Source organism: Lepisosteus platostomus, chromosome 24 (genome assembly GCF_059453375.1).
Source record: "Lepisosteus platostomus isolate fLepPlt1 chromosome 24, fLepPlt1.hap1, whole genome shotgun sequence".
NCBI classification, from domain to species: domain Eukaryota; kingdom Metazoa; phylum Chordata; class Actinopteri; order Semionotiformes; family Lepisosteidae; genus Lepisosteus; species Lepisosteus platostomus.
Genome location: NC_142634.1, coordinates 8,587,094 through 8,602,122, shown reverse-complemented (window position 1 = coordinate 8,602,122; position 15,029 = coordinate 8,587,094). Strand labels below are relative to the sequence as shown.

The 15,029-nt window shown below is 36.9% G+C and overlaps 1 long non-coding RNA gene across 1 annotated transcript in view; it reads left to right on the top strand.

The window, feature by feature from the left end:
- The first annotated feature begins 5,917 nt into the window (after positions 1-5,917).
- The window catches only part of LOC148641533 (uncharacterized), a 65,355-nt gene continuing 56,243 nt past the window's right edge, over positions 5,918-15,029 (top strand). Inside the window, exons 1-2 of the long non-coding RNA XR_015929884.1 lie at positions 5,918-6,000; positions 9,150-9,254. This is a non-coding gene — a long non-coding RNA (uncharacterized LOC148641533). The remainder of the gene's footprint in view (positions 6,001-9,149; positions 9,255-15,029) is intronic.

The following is a 15,029-nucleotide window of genomic DNA, read 5'->3' as shown; positions in this document are numbered from 1 at the left end:
TGGTGAATAATTTACGTTCGGCGGTTCTACAGTGGAGCCATGATTCACGGTTCGCAGGCCACCCTGGGGTCAAACGTACGTTGGATCTCCTGAGTAAGGACTTCTGGTGGCCTACCATGAGGGCGGATGTAGCAGAATATATTCGAGCATGTCCTACCTGTGCCAGAACCAAGACCCCGCGTGCCAGAAAGATGGGTCTCTTGCACCCCCTCCCGGTCCCCTACCGCCCTTGGTCTCACATAGGGGTGGATTTCATCACGGATCTCCCCAACAGTCAAGGTAATACGGTTGTCATGGTGGTCTCGGATCGATTTTCCAAATCAGCCCACTTTGTTCCGCTTTCAGCCTTACCCACGGCCCAGGAGATGGCAATGTTGTTTGTCCAGCACATTTTTCGTCTTCATGGTTTGCCCAGGGATGTGGTCTCAGACAGAGGTCCCCAGTTTATCTCGGCCTTCTGGAAAGCTTTTTGTCAAGCCCTGGGTACTCATGTGTCCTTAACGTCGGGATATCACCCTGAAGCCAACGGGCAGGTGGAGAGAACTAATCAGACGCTCCTGGCTTTCCTTAGAGCCTTCACTTCATCGTCCCAAGATGATTGGTCATCTTTACTTCCTTGGGCAGAGTACGCTCATAACTCCCTTACATCCTCCTCCACAGGCATCTCCCCCTTCCTTTGCTCCTTAGGCTACCAACCTTCCCTCATCTCAGACGCCCCTCTGGTTACGACAATTCCTTCTTTGAGACAATACATCTCAAAGTTAAGAAGGATCTGGAAGGTGGCTAGGACATCTCTCCTCAAGTCAACTCAGCGCCAGGCCGCTTTTGCCAACAGACGTCGTAGACCTGCCCCTAGGTTCAGGAAGGGTCAGTTCGTCTGGCTGGCCACAAAGAATTTACCCTTGCGCCTATCCTCCAAGAAGCTAGGTCCCAAGTATATAGGCCCTTTCCGGATCATCTCTCGAATTACACCGGTCACCTACCGACTAGCGCTCCCCCCCACTTTCAGAATCCATTCTGCCTTCCACGTCTCTCTTCTAAAACCATTTCACCGTTCACCCCTGGTGGCCCCTCCTGCTCGTCCTCCACCTCCTCGTACTGTTCAGGGGCGTCCGGCGTATACTGTTAATAAGATCCTGGACTCGAGATGGCACCGTAATACTTTGCAGTATCTTGTGGATTGGGAAGGGTATGGACCAGAGGACAGATCTTGGGTTCCAGAAAGGGATATTCTCGATCCAGCGCTCATCACTGACTTTCATCGCAATTTTCCTCAGCGACCATCTCGGGCGTCGGGAGCCGCCCGTGAAGGGGGGGGTACTGTAACAACCACTAACCAGCCCAGACCAGCTCCGAAGAGGTCTAATCAGTCCCAGCAGGTGGGGGATAATTACAAACGCCGCCGCACGTGTTAATTCTCTTTAGACGTCTTACCGTGCGGCAGGCTGCATTATTTAAGCCGCTCTTACTCGCATATCAATGCTCGGTATTGAGTTCCCTGCTTGTGGCTCTACCTAGCGTTTCTTGCACTTTGCCTTCTGGATTTTCTGACCTCATCGTTTTGCCTTCGGACTACGTTTCTTGCCTTGCCCCGTGGATTGTTTACTACCTGTGACTATTTTTGGTATCGACCCTGTTGCTCTTGTCCCGACCACGTATCTGTCTCTCGTTTTGGATTGTTCGCCACCAGTGCTGTTTACTGATCTTGACCTACCCTTCGCCTCCGGATTACGACCCAGCTCCTGGATAGCTCTGTCCGCCTACTCACCGCCCCAGAAATCCTGCATCTGCATTGGATCCTTTCATCACAACCCAGTCATCGTTACAACAACATGGCTGGGTAGCTTGTTCCACACACCTACAGGCCTTAATGTAAAGAGACTAGGAGGCCCTTCTCCATAGTTCCTACCTGTGTCCTCTAGTCTGTGTTTCGCTGTTGGTTCTGAAGGATTCCAATAGTTTGACTTTGTCAACACCTTTGAGAATTTCCAATATTTGAATTGGATGTTCAAGACTAAAAAGATTCAGGTCTTTTAGCCTGTCAGAGTAAGATATTACTTTAAACCTGGGAATGTATCCAGTAGCTCTTCACTGGATTGATTCAGAGCAGCAATATCTTTTTTGTGTTCGTGGCCACAATATATACCTGTAAATAAATGTATTTTACTGCCATTTTTTGTCCATCCACAGCTGTTCATAATTCTTGAATACAAAGAGAGAATGTACTTGAAATTCATATAAGTTTAAAAAGAACTGCTGAACATGTGAATTGCTCTTAAAAGCTTTACATTTTTTGGTAATACCTGAGAGACACAGCCCAATTTAACTCATAATTTTCTAAATTTATTTGAAAAATGTATTTACAGTAAGTGGGTGTTTTTTTTTTCCCAATTAGACATCAGTTGAAAGAAAAATACCAAACCTTTGCAGAGCTCAAATGCTATAATTGGCCAGTCTTGGCTTGTTTGAACCAATTAACTTATTAAACTGTTTTTGTACTGTTGTAACGAAGCGTAGCTCTGGACCCTATGCAGACGGTATAATCTGGAAGTGAGTGGAGTAGAACAACAGGGAGGAGACGACGAAGATCAGGGCAGGATGACAAACAGGGGGGCGTGACAACAGTGAACTGGTGCCCAGGGAGTGTGGCCATGGCAAACAAGTCCAAGGAGTCCAGAGGGAAGTCCATGGCGAAGTCCAAGGTCCAAATCCAGTAGATCCATCCAAGATGAAAACAAGACGCTGCTAAAAACTGGAACGGGATCTGGTACAGGGACGGGGAATAAAAATGGAATAACGAAGCCAGGTGCTACGAGCCCCGGACTCAGCTGGGTCAGGACGCCGATAGGAGGCCTGTGCCCTCTAGCCGTGGACATAGGGCGACTTGGTGGTAGGCGGGCCTCCGGGCGTCCGTCTTCTAGCAGAGCCAGGAGTAGCGAGAGCGCCCGACTTAAATAAGGAGGGGCAGGATTGAAGGCAGGTGCACGAAATCATCAAGAATGTGAAAGAGCCAGAGCGCGCCAAAGAGAAGGGATTACAATTGTGACAACTGTACAGTATGTTATCAACAATTTGCTCAAAGCCTCAATAGTGTTTCCCCTTTGTAACAAGTTTAAATGTTAATACAGTTCAGCTTGAATGAGAAAAACCAAGCTTGTCATTTAGCAATCTTCAATTCAGAATCTTCAGACACTTTTGATTGCCACAATTCAAGGTACATTACAGTACATTCAGGCAACCAATTTGAAGTGCTGTAATAGCTAAAGACATCACATTCACCAATCCAATATAACAGTCTCTTCTGTTCTTCTCCTCATATCCATCAAGCTAAAAGGTTAATTATCTACAAAAAATACATCTGCAATGATTAACATTCATCATAAAGCAAAATTAGAAAAAATACTCTAGTAGTAGATCATCATAGATTTGTGTTTCTCTTTAAAAAGGTAAAATACTATGTGAAAAGAGAAAAACAATGTAAATGTGTGTACTGTGCATTTACAAATATTAATGCATTGCCATTTTAAAATTGCAAGGATTAACCTGAAGCAGCATTAAAATTGAGGATTATGATGTTGCAAAATTTCTGGTGCTTCTCAGTTTTACAAGGACCTTGATATAATTTGGAGCTGACTTGCCTTCATTAATACACAAGGCATCATATTGCATGTAACCTCAGTACAAACAAGTTGTCAAAAGAGAGCAATTTACACTTCTGCTTAGATGTAATTTATACACAAGAATGCCCTTGACAGTCGAGGCTAAGGAGAAGCAAAGACATGAGGTTTCACCGACCAGGGAGAGTTTGTAGACATATTTAGGCAAATGTGCTAAGGTACAGGCAAGACAATAAAAATACCTGATTTATAAACTGCAGAGCTGCATTTCCAGTATTTTCACTGGGAGGATGGTAGTTTGAAGTGATGCACAGCACACTGACTGAAATTCTGTGCTTCCTTTTGTTTTTGTAATCGCTTGCCCCACCGAGATGTGAAAAACAAATTTGCTCAAAATGATCTAATCACTTCTGAGACATGTACCGGTATTTCTTCAAAACTCTGAAGAAAGACAATTCGGGTAATACATTTACTGGGAAACAACACTATATTTAAATATCAAACTTGTGTGAGTGCTAAAAACCCTTTCATACAAATCACAAAAAAAAGAGCTTTTCAGTTCTCAAAGTAAAGGTTTAGGTTACAGTACTTAGCAATGAAGAGTGTCAAAAGAGTAATTCCGGTTTTCCAGTCAATTTTACTTCATGCTGCCAAAACTTCATATTTTCTGTTTTATTTCTCCTTTTAGTATCTGTGTATGGATTAGTTTGTCTTTATTGACTTAAGTTTTTTCACAGTGTAAGCAGGGAGAGTACATTCTCAAAAAAATCCATAATCAGATCTAATATCACCTGTGCCCCATAACACTGAAGAACACTTGATGTAATATAATTTTCTGGTTACGTTCCACTAAATTCTCAAATTCTCCTTAGCCATCTCTATCAAGCTATTGGTATGAATATTAATAAGCAAATTACAATATGGATACAGTATAGTCAATTTGTGTACTGTACAAAATGCATTTTAGGTTTTTCAGTTCTCCTAGGAAGCTTAGATTAAAGTGAGCATTTTTGTGCATGTAAAGTAATTGTAAGTCCTCTGGCCTGCTGTGAATATAAAAGCTGCACTTTCAGTTTAGATAGAAAAACATGTGTGGGAAAGCATGATGGTATCAGTGTCTCAATAGTGGACAAAGAATGCACATGAAGCAAGATCATGTACCGTAACTACTGAATCCTGACCAGTACTGTATGCCTATCAATTTAATTCTCCAGGGAGGTCCTGCCAGTGTTTGCAGAAAACCACCAGAGGAATGCAAATTCACATAGAAGGAAGTGTATTTGAATGTATTTTTCATGGAAACAGTATTTGCTTTATGCATTTTTAATCGATGACTCTTTGACTTATACACACAATACATGTACTGAGACATTTAAGCTATATCTAGAAGTTGTGTGTTTTAAGAAAGGGTATTTTTGGAAGGAAAGCCAAGGAGGAAAAAAATAAAGAGACCTTAGTTGTCAGAAATCTACTCTGACAAGGACGGACTTCCATCATAGCTCCCTGCCTTACTCACACATTTCTATCACTCTTACCATTACCTTTTCCACAGGATTAAATGCAGTACTGCAGTTTTCAGTCTGGCACTGCAAAACTGCCTTTGTAAAATTATTTCTGTTGATCTGAATATCTGATCAAAGCTGCATTAATCTAACCACACAGGATTTCTCTTACATATAGCACAGCTACAGTACTGTATTTCTCTCAACTAGCAGATGTGATGCTGAAAGCCAAGAAGCACAAAAAAGATTCCAGTGTAGCGATAATGCTGCCATCCCACTGGATTTCTGTTTTACTTCTTCACAGATTTGTGGCAAATCAAACATTTAAAATAACTGAGTTGCTGAAAACTGCGTTTTACTGTAAGTTTTGGGCATAAGAATGAAGATCTGTAACATGTCAGGATCATTAATTCAGTATATACACAATAAATATCTTCTGTATTTTAATATTAACCAATGTATGTTGTCAAATGCACCTTTCACAAAGAAAACCATTTTTTGTTTCCTTATAGGCCTCCCACACAAAACATGAACTAGCTTGATATTCACTAACAGCCTAGTTTCATCTAAATAGAACAACTGTTTTAAAATACAAATAATAGAAAATTAAATTTACAGCTTGCAATGTCTCAATGTCACAACTGTCCATTAAGTACTGTTTTGATTCGTGTCTGAAAAAAAGCTGAGAAGAATTTCTTCTTTTCTAATTGTCAAGTATAACACAAATGCGCATAGAATTGGGATGGATGCTGTATTTGCGATCATATTGTATGTTTTGTTTTTTGTTTTTTTTTAAAGCAGGGTTTTCCCTACTAAAGCTACCCATGGCAACTTGCCAGAACAAATCAGCCTTCAACAAAATGAAGGTCTGAACATGACAGGTGAGGAAATTGGTGATACCCAATTGTAAACTGTGTGGTGCGTGTTTGTTTGTGTGTGGGTGTATGTGTGTATACACTATTTGAATAAACATTATTTTCTTTATGGAGCTTACCTGCAGGAAGAAATCTCCCTTTTCCCCAACTAGCTGTCAGTCAGTCTTCAGGTAGGAAAAAAACAAAGAAGACAAAAAGCAAACAATGAAACCCAACAGCACTGACTCACACAGGGACTGTGCTTACCCACTGTCAGTCATGTCCTGGGTAGGTATTTATTACACGTTACCTGACTAGAAATAGGTCTGGCTGCCAGCCTTGCCTTAGGCCAAAACACAGCCTGGTGGGTTGGAGCTGCAACTCGGCATCTGCAGCTTTACTTACTGCTTGTAATTAAAAAAAATCATTAAGGTCTAGTTCATCTGTATGCTTTCCGCAGAGCTTCACCGCCTTCTACCACACGTCCAGGAGCTGCTGGGTTTGATCCTGTCCATTTTATATATGGCACACACTGAACACACAACGAATCATGAATTGAGTGCCACACGCTTTCCTTTAGGGATTTCAATGCAAGCTGTGTTACGTCTCAGTGACTTTCAATCAGGAATAAATTAAACACTTAACTTTAGTTTTGATATAAATGAAATGAACACACATCCTCTCCTTTTTGCAAATAAGCAGTTGAAAATTGACAATTATTCTCATAGTATTAATTATAGTCATAACACCATCAGCAAATAAGAAGTCCTTGTTAGATTTACAGTACTGTCTTTAGTCAATCACATCAAAGATCGATAGATAAAAATAATTCACAGCTGTATCGCAGATTGAAAATTGGTGTTTCTCTCTGTTGCAGATGAGGTCATATCATTATAGAGTGGTGGTGCTTGTTTTTTTTGTGCTCTGTGAATATATACATGCCTACAATATTCAAATAAAAGCAAAGGTTAATTGCTTTCTTACACCTATGAAACAGAGGCACATTTTGTGTAGAGAGGAATTGAATGTGCTCAAGTATTAATCTGAAATATGGGTGTCAACAGTTCAGAATATCAAAAGACATGCTCTGAAACCCCTTTAAGAATAATGTAATATTCCTCAAAATGTTTAAAGAGTTAGGCTGCTCATACTGTAACTTTACCATTTGTCCAAATCAACACACTTTTCCAATGCTGGAAATGTAGGTTATAATCTACTTTTTAGAATAAACACAGTTTGAAAATATGGCTTTCTGAAGAATCACAGTATCGTGAATGTCTAATTATTCGTCAACAGCGTAAATGCATAAGTCAATATTCATTATTTTGTTTTCTGATTGTGGCTGTCTTCTGACTGTCTCTCAACCGACAACATTCATGATGACAAAACATGCACTTTACTGTAATTTTTATTTAAAAATGAGATTTAATTTTCCCCACTTGCTTATAAAAGTAGTATTTCATGCTTGATTTTCTTATTGATACACTCCTCATTAACACCATTTTTCTGAAATTTGTACATTAGTTATTGTTTTTTTCTCCTCCCATGTCATACGATGATCTCTGCTCTTCTCTCTTGCCTCATCACCAGCCCACCATCTCAGAAACCACCAAAACAATCAGAAATCCCCAAGGAGGCAGAATAGAAAAGGGAAAATTATTTGGTAAAACAACAAAATAATACAATATAATAGGTACAGTAAAATACCTTTTAATACAGGAACAAAAAACAAACAAACTCGAGACCAGAATGACAGCATTGTTGTTCCTTAATATTAAAATGTAATTCACCATGAATTTATAATGTTATTTAATGGATGTTCAATAAATTTGTTACAACACATGAATAAGCTGTAAAGTAACATGTTAACTGTGACAGCATTTACAGTATAAATGATTAGTTGCCTATTACATATTTCTGATGCTCTGAAAGTTTTTATGACATAATGGTGATACTGTATGTTGAATGTGTACATATTTTATTAACACGAGTCATTTGTATTTTTACTGAGGTTTGCTAATATATAAATTAATAAAAATGTTTAAAATGTATCAAATTAATTGTTAATTAGATGCTTATAAAGAATTCATAGATATCGTTAGAACATAGTGTTATCATGACATTTAGTAACATTTAATGCACACTAGTTCTGTTTTCAACAGTTTTAATGACTGAGAAGGGATTTGAGTATCTAATAAATCTTGTTTTAGATCTACACAGATAAGTGCAAAAAAATGTGAGGTATCAGCATTTCCCTTTAGATGCTATTGGGCTCACATTAGAAGCTCTCTAGCTCATGTTCAGTAAATGAACCACTTTTATTTGCTTGCTTTTTTCAGAATTAGATTGCTTCATTTTGTGGAAAGCTAAATGTATAAAAGACACTACAGTATATAAAAGAAGGTTTTCTCATATAAAATAATGAAGTTAAAACTGCAAAGTTCTATCAGTATCTGTAACTACTGTAAAATCTTTTTTCTTAATCTGTTCTCCATGAGAATTTAACTACCTTAATTACTAAATGAATTCTACTTTTCTGCATGTGGGCTTCAAAGTTAAATGCCAATATAGTTCATTTTGCAGTGAAATTTGCCTAATAAAATATCAAGACATGAAAGCACTCAAGTGAAAATGCAGAGCTAAAGTAGATGAGAATCACTACAAATTAATATTTCCAAAAGGTAATTATTGTGGATAAGCAAGAAAATCCAGAGTGATATTCATTTAAATGTATCATCTGCTCAGCCTGAGGTGTTAATATATGTTTCACTTCTCATGCATGCTTACTGCTTAGCTTAAGAAACGTGAACATAATTATTTAATTATTCAAACAAAAATTAGTTCAAAATATTTCAGTTTTCAAAATCAAAGAAAATGGGAAATATTTGGGTTACGTTGTGAAAACACTTTGAGCAGGATCTCAAAACTGTTTTGTGAGAGTAGGGCAAACTATTTTTTAGGTAATTTTCTTCATATTTCAAGACACGTTATGTTCGGTGTAAATACAATTGTGATTTGATAAATAAAATTTTGTTATAATTCAAGTGATTGAAAGATAAAATTTGATACAATTGAAAGTCCTGAAAGGCCCAGGATTAATAATTTATGCTCAAAGCAATTTGTCTTGTCACAGCAGGAGAGAGATGGCTATCTTTTAATTTGTGTCCTTTTCATAGTTCGGTACAGGCATGAAGTCACATTCGCCAGATGTCCATTTTTGGATCAGTCTTTCTAAACCTGCCTTTCTACATAAATAATTCACATCTTCTCTCAACTAAAAGGTAAGGTTATGGTCATTGTTAACTACTAAGAAATACAACTCAAATAATGCTGTTTTTTTCCTTGGTTACACTAGCCAGAAATGTCTAGGTTAGCTAGACAACTGTTAGTAAAACTTGCTTACATGAATCTAAAACATCCACATGACTGAAGTGAACCAGTAATATATTAATAGTTAAGATTCCATGAACAGGAATCGTCCACATTCTGACTAATCCTGAAACATATTTTGTTTGAAACTAAACATTTATTGTGTAATGGATATTTAAAAAAAAAACAGATTAAATACAAAGCTATTCAGCCAAATCAATGTAATTACAGTTTGAAAATTAATACAGACTCATTCTTCATTTCAGGCCATTTAAATATTTCAATTGTTTAAAATGTTTCTTTTTTAAATAATGTTATTACTAGAAAAGAGATGTCTTAAATATTATCACCAAAGGCTCCAAATCTACCTTCAGCAAATTCTTCTTTTCTGCCAAGATACTGTAATTTAGTTTGCAATTAGGAAAAAAAAACATGTAGCAGGGGTGCCCTTAGGATGGAGGTCAAAAGAAATGTCAGACCATTTAACAATGTGAGCAATACTTTTTTATTAAATATAGTACCTTTTGTATATACGGTACTATTTTATTTGATTATATTGGCAATTTGTGTGAATACTATGTGTGCACTTATTTGGGTATTAATGTCTGCACATTCTATCTTTAATTATGATTCCCAGTTTTATTCTGGAAATATGCGAGATGTCCACCAAACATCTGTTGACTGAGTGAAATGTCTCACTATAACAGCTGCAGTCATATATGTCACAATTCTGAAAGACCCAAACTCTATAACAACACTTCTGAAGCATAATAGCTTCTGGAAGCAAACATACAAAGGCCGGATTTTAACTTGAGTCCCATTTGTTTTGCAGTTAGGCTTGTGAAGTCTGAATTATTTTTCTGGACAAAAATCCTAAATTGAATTTATATAAATTTAAATTTCATTAAAATAGGTTAAAACTTAAATAGGTTAAAATAAAAATGAAGTTTAAACTTGATTACTTTTGACATTTTAACTTTTTGTAACTTTTGTGTCTGATGAACCTTGTAAAATCATATACAAAACCACAAAAGCCTTGTCTTTCTGAAACTAAAGTCAGTTTCGAGTAATGATATATTGTAAGTTTCAAATGTTCTACAAACAAATAACACACTGCAATGAAGTTTTTTTTGGCAGTCTCACTTGTTTTCCCTTTCTGTCTGATCAGACACAGTGTCTTTTCTTGACTTTTTCTTGAATTTTTCAGCTCAAAGCCTACATTTGCATTTATACAGTTTTATTTTCCCACAGTGTCAGACATCTGTCGGATCACACCTGATTAAATAAATGTACTATTGTGTTGTGCTTTAACTCTGGCTAACTCTGTAGGCATTTTCAGAAAACTTTGATGGGTAAAGGGAAACACATTTTATGGTACTTTATTTCAGATTGGTGGCCAATGTAGTGGTAATTATGGTTCACAGGGTATACCAACATGCAAAAATTAAATTGAAAAATGTTTACTCAGTCCTTAGTCATAGTTAGATTTGGCTCAACCCACCTGGCTTAGTACACCCATGCAGTTGGGGTGGAGGAGGGATGCAGAAAGAAAAAGGCTTTAGTATATACTTTATGTGGAGTTTTTGCTTACTGTAAGAAATGTCATCAGGAATGTTTCTAGGTTAGGGCAACTAAGGTGGCAGTAAAGTTGACTGCAGACATCCTTTGGAAACTCCATACCTTAAAACTGGGGTGGAGAAGGTCTGCCTGAAGTCAGTTTAGAGAATGCTAAGTGAAGGGTTAATGCAAATTTCAAGGTGTCTGTGTTCATAACATGTCAAAACTCCAAGAACATCAGTTGGTGCCAACTGGTAGAGAACTAGAGACTGAAAATTATCTCAACGATGCACAAAGCATTCATTCTGTGCTCAGATATTATATGCAGAAAATATTTACACACGACAAAGAAGGAAGATCTCATTTTACACACCATTTTCTGTTTTTTTGAAGAGCTGATGCTTAGACGGTTGTAAAGCTAAATCCAGTTACAGCTCCTAAGACTGGATACATGTACAAAAACACACAATTTCAGTGAATAATAAATCCCTATTATGTAAGGAAAGGCACCAGTAATAACAATCAACTGGTGATTTTAAAAAATCATAATGATATACAATTCTAAGAATAATGGAAGGCAGAAAGCGATTCAGGCCAAGGTTTTTTATTTTAACATCAGAGATAATGTGTATCTCATTGAAAGCATTGAGACAAAGCTTTTAAAAGAAAGAATGAAGGATTGCCAAAGGGCAGAAAGAGATTAAGTGAAGTACAAAGACTTATGAGACATCTCGTAATGAAGATATTATGTCTGTGAGCTAATGAATGTAGATTAGGTTTAATTACAAAATCACGTGAGTTCCCTGTGCTGTTCCTGGGTTCTAATCAATATATAAAAAATACAACAGATTGACAAATGTCTAGAATCCTCTGCCTTTAACATTTAATTACAGTGACATTTATAGAAAACAGATACTAGACTGGTGTTTGTATTCAGAAATATCATATTATATATTAACATTTCACAGTTCCCTGTTCCTGGATTATTTTGTTTTTAAACAGAAGTGGTACAAGTTCAGTTTCTGTAGGACCATAGAAAGACAAACATAGGCAAACACTTATGAGCTGGATAAATTCTTTGTCAATTAAAAATGACACAAAGTGCTCGCTTCTTGCTTTTAAAGGCTTTTATTTGGACACTGATCTGAGATGCTTTAAATGTGCAGTTTGGTATACATTTAGTATTGTACGACAGTTTGAAAAAAACATTTATTGAAGGAAATATGAGGACAAGGAAATGGATCTTTAATGGAAGAGCCATGTCTCACTGAGAATTACTTGCATTTAATGGGCTGAGATTGGTTTTCAGTTTCTGCCATTTTTCACATGGACAAAAGGACACCCAGGAGATTCTAAATTCTTTTCCGTGCGTTTTATGTTTTTGTACCTTGTGTCTGAAGCAACAGCGTCACTAACTTGAAAATGTATTTAATTCAGGGCCCTTCTTCTACCTATCCCTTAAGTTTGACTCAATATCCTTTTATAATTTCAGCTTATTCTTAGTAAAATTAACAGTATTGAAGATTTTACCAAATAATATGAAATACAGAAAAAGCATTACGTGTGATTTGATAAAAGACAATTTCCCACCACATAATGAAAACATAAACGACCACTACCCCAATCTTCTTCATTTCCTATCACCTTTAAAAAGCATGTCTTGTGCTATTGTAGTTGAGAGTGCCTGGTAACTTAAGACTGAGTTCAAAATGTGTCCCATCTGCATGGTTATTTACACAACTTACATACTTATTGACAACAGGTTTATTTAAGGTACATTTGTTTTCCAACTGAATTCCTCCATAGTCAGGAAAGGTGAAGACAAGAATTACTGAAGTTTTTGTCAGGTTTTTAAGACTAATTTAAACTATTTTCTAGAAAGAAAAAATACTACAACTCTTGACAGAGTGCATAGTGAACACATGTACTATCATTACAAAAATATATAATAATAAAGACAAGCTATGAATAAAACTAGTGTTATTTGTAAGTATTTGTATGCTGTACATGGTTTAAACTGTACTGTACCACCTGAGGACTTGATAGCTGGTCAGAACATTTGATTATATGTCAGTCCTGCTACAGCAAGAATAAACTGCAGAAAAGAATTGACTTTTGAAGATCCTTTATCCTAAAGCTTGAAACTACTGTAAAACCAATCATATGGTGGAGTATACTGTTTATAGAAACAATATTATAGCAATGCATAAGATAAGCTCAGGAAATGCATATAAATCATAATGCACATGTTAGCACAGTAAAATTATCAAGGTATTTAGCCAAGTTATTAGATAAAATAAAGGCTCGACATGTCAGGAAACTTTCTTTCAGAAAATTTCAGGAGCAAAGATCCTTTATTGCTTTCATCTTAGAGAAGTTCCTTTTTTTCAGATAAATGATACCAATACTCACCAAAATTATTTTAGTTAGTTAAGAACAGTGATACAGCTGACAGAAACACACAGCTAAGTAAGGTGGAAACAAAGGTGCTGAAATTAAAGTCATATTTAACTGATAAACTAAAACATTTCAAGGTGGTCAGTAGGTAAACATTTGGCTGGATGTCTCATACTGTATATGTCCTTGTACTGTATAACTGCTCCTTTCAGAACAGTAAGCACAATGGCTTTGAGTGCCTACCCATAGAGGGTTTTCTGTTTTTTATTATTTTAAGGAATTGTCCACTTAATGTTGGTTATATCACGGTTAAAAAGTAACAAGGATAAAAGGGCCAATAGAAATGTATTTTTGCATCTTAGTTGTATTTCTGAGTGGAGCGTGATGGTTTAATGTATTATTGTTGTTGACTATAGTTTTAATTAATCTTATAAATGGATATCTCAAGCAAGCAAACAAACAAAAGAATAATGCTAAAGTTACCGGAGCCTTCATTGAGTGCTGCTGTAATGCAATGTGATTCTATAGAATAAAGGATGTCTTTATCAAAAGGTTCTCATTACGTAATCTTTAATTAAATGCTTTCCTTGTAGTTAAAAAGGAAGGCATTATTATTTTTTGGGGAAGTTGTGTAGGAATACAGTGTTAGTGCTATACACTGGACTATATATAGTGCTTTTCTGTGGGGGAGCTGTATATCACAAACTGGCATGGATATCTAGAAGCACATTTTTCTGCCCACTAACGTCCTAAATGTGTGTTACATATCTTGCATAACTACAGTCTTTGCACTCATTAATTTATAAAGCTTGTAAGTAAAGGAAATGCTTGACAAATGTATTTGTTGTATCCTCTTAATGCAACAATAAATCACTTATGTGCTTTAAAGAAAAACCACTGAAATGAAGAGCACTCAAAATGTCAATGAACAGAGAGAGGCAGTTGGGTAAAAAAAAAGTGAATAAACAACCAACAAAAATTATAAAAATATATTTGAAATTTGCTAGATGTGTTTTTTTCTTCCTAAAATCAAAAGCCCCTGTCACATTGCAAGAAAGCCATTGTTACATGAGCAGCATGGAGACATGCATTATCCTGCTAAAATGTTGTCGGGTTAGAGCCTGTAGAAAGGGCAGCAAAGTGAGGTCCCGGGATGTCATTAATGTAGCGCCGTGCAGTCAGGTTGCAATCAATCACGACAAGTGGGGCTCTGTAGTGACTAGACACTCCTGTCCAGATCATCACATCTGGTTCTCCACATTGACTGGACTGCTGTACACAACAATAAGGATAGAATTCTGCATGTCAGCACCACATTCACTGACATCTATCACGGTGATCAAGACAAAACCTTGAACTCTGGCTATAGAAGAAGATTCCACTGCTAGCATGACTCCCTGAGGTTTCCTACATCATTCGTCTGCTTTGATAAGCATTGGCAAACAATGAGACTTGTGTAGTCATCTGGCTTGCAGACAACAACTTAGCTTGCTTGGATGTTTCTTCACTGTTGAGTTGCTGATGTGAAGGTTGTTGCAAAGCTGATGCACAATAGTATGAAGAAAGATGATAATAACAAGGCGTTTTGATTCTCAGACCTCCAAATCATAATCTGTTATTAATGGGCTGCATTTGAATGTGACATCCTACCATCTAAGAAATTGCTCTCTCTGAATACCCAGGCAAAAGCCAAAAGACAGTGTTGACGTAATACAATCTTTGACTTACTGTAC